The sequence below is a fragment of the Pseudophryne corroboree genome, chromosome 3 (assembly GCF_028390025.1).
Source record: "Pseudophryne corroboree isolate aPseCor3 chromosome 3, aPseCor3.hap2, whole genome shotgun sequence".
NCBI lineage: Eukaryota > Metazoa > Chordata > Amphibia > Anura > Myobatrachidae > Pseudophryne > Pseudophryne corroboree.
The window spans coordinates 515,857,104-515,864,818 of NC_086446.1; the positions used below are offsets into that span (position 1 = coordinate 515,857,104).

At 43.6% G+C, this 7,715-nt stretch overlaps 1 pseudogene; it reads right to left on the reverse strand.

Moving 5' to 3' along the window:
• Positions 1-7,097: 7,097 nt before the first annotated feature.
• Positions 7,098-7,318, reverse strand: LOC134899725 (U2 spliceosomal RNA; annotated as a pseudogene).
• Between the last annotated feature and the right edge of the window lie 397 nt (positions 7,319-7,715).

A 7,715-nucleotide genomic window follows, 5' to 3' on the forward strand; every position in this document is an offset into this window, starting at 1 on the left:
CTCCAGGGATGGTTTGTCCTTGGAGCTCACCTGGGTGGGTGCCGATGGCGGTGTCGCTGCAGGGGTGGTGGCGCTGGATGCGGCCGATCCGGTGGGGCCTTTGGCTGGTTTCTGCGCTTGCTTCTTACTGGCGAGGGGGGCTGGAGTGGAGGCAGAGGCTGGAGCAGCTGGGGCAGCGGGAACTGGAACAGCGGCGGCTGGGGCAGCCATACTCACGGTTCCCTTGGCGTAGGAGGCGGGGCGGAGGATCAGCGCTGTCGTCGAGATGAGGAGAGGCAGTCGGTCGCTTCAGAGGGCAGAGCCAGCAAGTCTAACCCTCCAGTGCAGCTAGGGGGCGATGCAAAGCTTCTCCGGCGAAGTCCCTTTTCTCCACGCAGTCTTGCTGGCGGAGGGGGGGGGGGGTATCTTCTCCAGAGCAAACAAGTCTAACCCTCTGCTGTAGCTGGGGGGTGATGCAAATCTTCTCCCTCTTCAAGCGATCTTCTCCTTCTCCTCGCAGTCTCGGCTTCAGTTTTTCTGGCTTCTCGACCCGGGTACAGCTTAGCCCTGAGAAGGACAGTTGGCGGTCCAAAAAAACAAGGTAGCACTGTCAGTCAGCGTGAACTGATAAGAACAGATTTATTTATTTATTTTTTAAACCATTCAGGTTTGTAAACAGTCATCTACAATGCAGATTTAGTCCAGTAACAAATCATCAGCATGGCTTTTTTTTTTTTATTTGCAAAAAAAATCTGTTCATAATCAAAAAACAATATACAACTTAACACATACCCACAGTATTAGGCTATCAATCTTCATTAACATATCTAACCACATGCCTCCATTTCTTTACTTTCCAAACTCCCTCAGCATCAAGCTCTTTTCTTCCTTTCCTATCTCTCAGATAATAGACATATAACTTACCCAATACCATTCTGACACAATCATTCACAGACCAACACTCACTCCTAAACACACACAGATTCCTTGCATTCCACAAAACTTCCATCACACAGCTCATGATCAATCACAAAAATCTCTCTTTTCCTCTATCACATGCTCCCATACCAGATAATGCCACCTTCCATCCAATATACCTAAGAGGCCCTACACATTTGACGATGCGCCGCCGAGGTGGCCGACGAACGACCCGGCGGCGTGGGGGCAGTGACGGGGGGAGTGAAGTTTCTTCACTCCCCCCGTCACGCGGCTGCATTGAAGTGCAGGCAAATATGGACGAGATCGTCCATATTGGCCTGCATGCACAGCCGACGGGAGACCAGCGATGAACGAGTGCGGGGCCGCGCATCGTTCATCGCTGGAGTCTCCACACTGAAAGATATGAACGAGATCGTTCATATCTTTCAGAAAATCGGCCAGTGTGTAGGGCCTATAACACAAGTAATCTCTCTACACAAGCCACCCAAACACTTCCATACATCATTTGCAAAACCACAATTCCACATTACATGCATCACTGTTTCAGTATTATTACAATTGTCTCTCGGACAAACATCTGAAACTACCAAGTCTCTTTTTTTTCAAAAATCCCTCACTGGCAACACCTCATGCATGCAATCTCCTTTTGAGTATTTGTCATGCCATATGAACATAGCTTCTTCCATATAATCACAGCTTCACTTGAACGCATATAATTGATATTACAAACTATCTCTCTATCTTTTATAACCTTCTTCCTGTCTTTAAACCCACTTCAAGAAATATTCAAGAGATCTTTCTTTTTAATGAAAACTTCAATTACATTGTACCACCACGGGCTTCTAAAAGCCACAGGTACCTTCAGGTCCATTTTGATCCATCCTAAACCATACCAAGTCCACCCAGCCATGTATCTCACCATACAGGCAGTTTTACTCCCCTTCCCCATTAGCTCTACTAGAACACTAATATAATTAACATACAAAAAGATTTCAATATCAGGGAAATCCAACCCACCCTTCTCTCTTGCCTTTATCAACACTTCACGTTTCAAACGTTCCATCTTCCCACCCCAAACAAACAGAAAAAGAACTCTGTTTATTTTCTTGACCCACAGCACAGACGGAGGAAAAACATGCCAGAAACAATAAAATAGGTAACACCACACTTTTGATCACCAACACTTTTCCAAACATTGTCATCTGTCTCATCTTCCAAAAATCCACCTTCTTCTGTACCCTCTTACTACATTCTTCCCAACTCACACTCCCTTTCAAATCATCCTCAAGCACCACAACTAATACTTTAATCCCTTCACTCACACTCTCAATCCCTTCCACACTGTAACTTTCATCCCCAAAGCACTTCAATTTTGATTTACACCAATTAACTTTAAATGCAGAAGCACTGCAAAAGAAAGTAACCAGTAACTTGACCCTTCTCAATTCTGCATCACTCTTACACACAACCGCAACATCATCCATATACCCCAATACTTTCACCATCCTACCTCCACTACCTGGTACCAAAATACCCCCTACAACTTTATCTCTCCTAATCAGCTGCAATAATGGTTCAATAACACAAATAAACAAAATAGCTGACAAAGGACATCCCTGTCGCACTCCTGACCTAATCACTACATTCCTACTTATATTCCCATTCACCAAAACCTTACTCACAACAGAATCATATAACCCTCTCACACATCTTACAAAATCCACCGGGAACCCCATACGTACCAATACTTTAAACATAAAATTGTGAGACACACGGTCATACGCTTTTTCAAAATCTAAAGCTAATAACATACATACTCTCTTCCTTTCTCTGCAGTCACCCAACACATCTCTAAGCAAAATCAAATTATCTGTCATCCTTCTGCCAGGCACACCGCACACTTGATCATCACCCACCACCTGATCCACTACATCCCGCATCCTATTCGCCAATACTTTTGCCAGGATTTTATAATCTAAATTTAAAACCGTAATAGGTCTCCAATTTTTTAACAAGCCCCTATCACCTTTTTATGCACTAACACCACAATACCTTCTTTCATACTATCACTTAATCTTGCATTTTCAAACATAAAAGCACACAAATCACACACATCCTTCCCTATGACATCCCAAAAACAACTATAAAACTCAATCGGCAACCCATCCATACCTGGAGTTTTATTCCTTTTAGCACTATTCACAGCTCTTTTCACCTCATCACCTGTTACCTTATTCATCACACCAGGCAAATCTCCCTCATACACTCTCTCAGACAAACCACACAATACTTCCTCTTCCATATCACTATCTACTTCCTTCCTATCATACAACTTTTCATAAAATTCTGCAATCACATCCATCATTCTTTCACCACTCACTTCCACTCCATCTTTATCTAATACATACTTTATCTCACGATTATTTTTGCAAGCTTTTTTGAAAAAAAACCTTGTACAGTTTATCTTCCTCTAATACCTCCACCCTAGACCTAAAAATAATTTCTTTACCTCTATTAATCAAACATTTATTAACCTCAGACCTTGCTTTAATAATATAATTCACATCTTCCTCTCTTAATTTGTAAAGAAAACTCAACCTGCTATTCCACAGCTGATACTTATTCCTTTCTCTCACAGCTTGCTCTCTGATAGAACTTCTTAACCCTTTCCTTAACAAAGTCCCACCATTCCAATATATCAGGGGTTCTCAAACTCGGTCCTCAGGACCCCACACGGTGCATGTTTTGCAGGTAACCCAGTAAGTGCACAGGTGTATTAATTACTCACTGACCCATTTTAAAAGGTCCACAGGTGGAGCTAATTATTTCACTTGTGATTCTGTGAGTAGACCTGCAAAACATGCACTGTGTGGGGTCCTGAGGACCGAGTTTGAGAACCTGTGCAATAGATCATAGGTTCTCAAACTCGGTCCTCAGGACCCCACACAGTGCATGTTTTGCAGGTAACCCAGTAAGTGCACAGGTGTATTAATTACTCACTGACCCATTTTAAAAGGTCGACAGCTGGAGCTAATTATTTCACTTGCGATTCTGAGAGTAGACCTGCAAAACATGCACTGTGTGGGCCCCCGAGGACCGAGTTTGAGAACCTCTGATATAGACTCCCCATAGCCCCATTCCTCTTTTTTCGGTATATGAGACAATCCACATTCCTGCAAACAAATAATATCAGCATTTCTTGCTGCCACATACTCTAGTACTGCCGATCTTTTAGATTTCTTGTGATTAATCTCACATTCAGTGAGAATATTTTTAAATTAAACATTTGAAACAAAATAAAAACAAATAGACAAGAAAAAGAAACTTTGTAAAACATATAAAACAAAACATTAGACATACACTATGCACTGTAAGCATCACAGCACATAAACAGAGGTTCACCCTAAAAAACATCAGGGATTTAATTAAGCAGCCCAAGGTACGGCACAAAAAATATCTAATTTTGACCACCATCTCTTTAGCTGAGATCTAAAGCAGTTCTTCCTCAACAGCTTTGCAGTCCTCCTCACCCTATACCTTGTGGCCCCTTGTAAGAGGCACACTTCTTTACATTTGGGATAACATTTCCCCCACCAAAAAAAATAAGCAGATGCCTCTTGTGATCTATCGCCATCCTCTTCAGCAGAGGACTCCTCTTCTATACCTTCAGTATCATGTCCTGTTGTATCCTCCATCCGTGGCTTCTTGGCTCTGCGCACCTGTTGTTCAGCTTTCCTAGCCACTGAGCCAGACTCCTCAGGCCCACTGCTGAACTCCTCCACTCTAGTAGAGTCCACCGATGGTGCAGGACTCTGGCAGTCATCTATTACCAGACTAAGAGCTGGACTCTCCACACAGTCACTTGATTTCTCCACCACATCCTCTATCACATCAGCAAACTCCTCTTGCTGTCCCTCAGCTGCAGCCACACCTGCAGGCTCACCAGACCGAGCAAGCTGTTCCTCGTTATCAGCACTGGCTCCAGACACAGACTGTTGCACATTAACCCCACAAACTGCAGAGTGTTTTGCTCTCATCTCAGCATCAAGCTCTTTAAACATTTGCCTCCGCATACTGACTTTAGCAGCAGGACAATTACGGACACTATGTCCTACCACTCCACAGATATCACAGATTTTTGCCATTGGGCAATTGCCAGCCTCATGATCTATTTGCTTGCAATTTCTACACACTTTGCCTGTGGAACATTCCTCCTTAGTGTGCCCATACATAAAGCACAGTCTGCAGAAGCTTGGCTGTCCAAAATAGTTCAAGAATCCCCTGTTACCACCAATGCAGAAACTAGCAGTGTGATGCTTAGTACCACCCACATTATCCGTGTCAGGTTTTAGTCTCACCCAGAAACGAATTTTCCCATTGAATATTCCCAGGGCATTTTTTTGTTTTACTCCACCCCGCACATTAGAACAGTACTGCAGTAAAAAAGCATTTATCAGGCTTACTTCTGTGTATGGGTTATAAACATGAACAGTAACAGAAATTTCTTCAAGGGCAAAAAGAGGTTCCATTCTTACTGACCTCATTGCAGGCTCATGCTCCTTGCCACTCAAAACCTCATACACATTGAGGCAGAAGCCGTTTTGATGAAATGTTACATCATAAATGTCTTGTTTAGGGAAGTCCTGAATACAATAAAGGTCACTCAGAGTCACTTTCCCTAGCTTCTCCAGTATCTCCCGAAAAATGAAAAGCAGGCTATTCTGTAACAAATCCTTTTCCACCTCCAAGCGAATGGTATTCTTCACTCCAGACATTTTCCAATCAGGGAAGATGTACCCAGGGTTCTAATGCACCAATCCACGCGTGCACCGATGTGCGATCACAACTCAAATCCAGGGGCTCCCTGCAAAGAGAACCCACAAATAGCCCCTGACCAAGACCAGGGCAATGAACCCTGATCTTAGCCAAAAGGCCGAGAAGCGATAACCCGAATATGGGCCAAGGGAGCTGCGCAGCCGAAATAGGATCTACAATCCATCATGGAGAATCACCCTCCCCCACATGCTTACTCTATACTATCTGCAGATTGACTTGACTTTTGGCGGCGGCGGCGGCGACCCCAGCAAAGAAGAAGGAGAAATCCGGACTGACAAGCAGGCAGGCACCCAGGCGCGCACAACCACATTCCATCACTCACTCCTGCATCGTGACTTTTCTCTCCTGTCTTGCTGACTGACTGGCTGATGCACAATCATTTGCATTTGGTCCGCCTCCAACAACCACACCCACCAGACGTCTGCCGCCCGTCTGTCTGTCCCTGGCTCCGTGCTTATCACACTTACACAATGCTATGCACTTCATCAATTAAGCAGTGGGACATTCATTCTTCAATGGAAGGTTCCCTGGCTGCCTTGAACCTGTCTCTAAAATCTGGATTGTTTCAATCAACCCGTTCATCCTGGCAGATTTAAATTTTTCACTACAGTGTGAGGGCTCTGTGATGTCATCATAATGCACACTCTATGATGTCATCATGATGCGACAGATGTGATGTCATCATTATGCGACACACGTGATGTCACAATGTGCTTGGCTGTACGGACTGCATTTGCTTGGCTTGCTTACTGACATCCACTTGAGGGAGACACACACCAGGAGATAGATGCAGCATATACATACTGCAGAGCTTGTGCCTTTAGTGCCTCTACAGCAAACATCCACACCTCCTGCAGCCAGCGTGGACACCACCGCCACAAAAATAAAAATTATTTCCAAACAAGACCAGGTCGGAAAGACAAGCCGAAAGGATGACCATAATAGTAAGTTAAGAATTTAGGAATGACTTTCAAAGTGGGAATGCTTCTTCGTTCGTACTTAGTTAGCATTCAGGAATTAGGCCTACCTAGGCCTCACATCCAAATGGTCACCCAGTGTTTAAATTTGCCTTGTGCAGAAGGAGGGAATTCAATGGAGACAAGAAGTAGACACAAAACAAGACTCCACACAGTAGTTTTCAGGTGCTTTTATTCATTTTATTTGTCCATTGTAGCATTTTGCAAGGAATAGACAGCAACGCTTGAATACAATTTTGCAACAGTGTAAAAGCCTGCTTGCAAAATCCACCAATATCAAGGAGTTTATCAATGCTGCAAGAACTTTGCAAATCCTGGGGAAAAGCTAAGAAGTCGTCATTAGTCTATTTTTGGAATATAGAATAGGAAAGGTGCACCGGTCCCGGAGGTACTGCAATACCGGGTCAATGCGTGGAGTGGACAGAGCAAGCTCTTCTTCCATCTCCCTGTTCTACAAATCCATTTAATATATTGCCCCCAGATAGGGGGCGTATCAGATATTAAACTGATAAGAACAGATTTTTTTTTTTTTTTTTGGAACCAGTCAGTATTAACTAACACTTCATACCCACATGGCGAAAAGGTCGTTGCTACATCATTTGGAACCATTTTTTTATTCTAAATTTGAACATTTTATTAAAGCATGTCACAACTGAGGGCTGGAGACCGTGACTGGGAGCCTCAGTTGTAGGGGCTGACGGATACTTAAATTTAGGAGGAGCTATGTGACTCCTGGACATGCGTAATGACAGCAGCAATGAATGCCCGAGGGTGTGACCACGACAACTGGGAATGCCTTAAGTGCTTTTATTAAATAAAAAGTCAAATAACGTGCAAAAGAATAATAGAATACTTAGGTGCACATTTGGTAAAGACCAGTAACCTGGAATATGGAGGAAAGTTCTGTAAACAATAAATGAAGCTGGGGTTCGCTGGAAGATGAGTAATGAAACTGGAGTGCGCTGGTAACTGAGGAATGAAGGA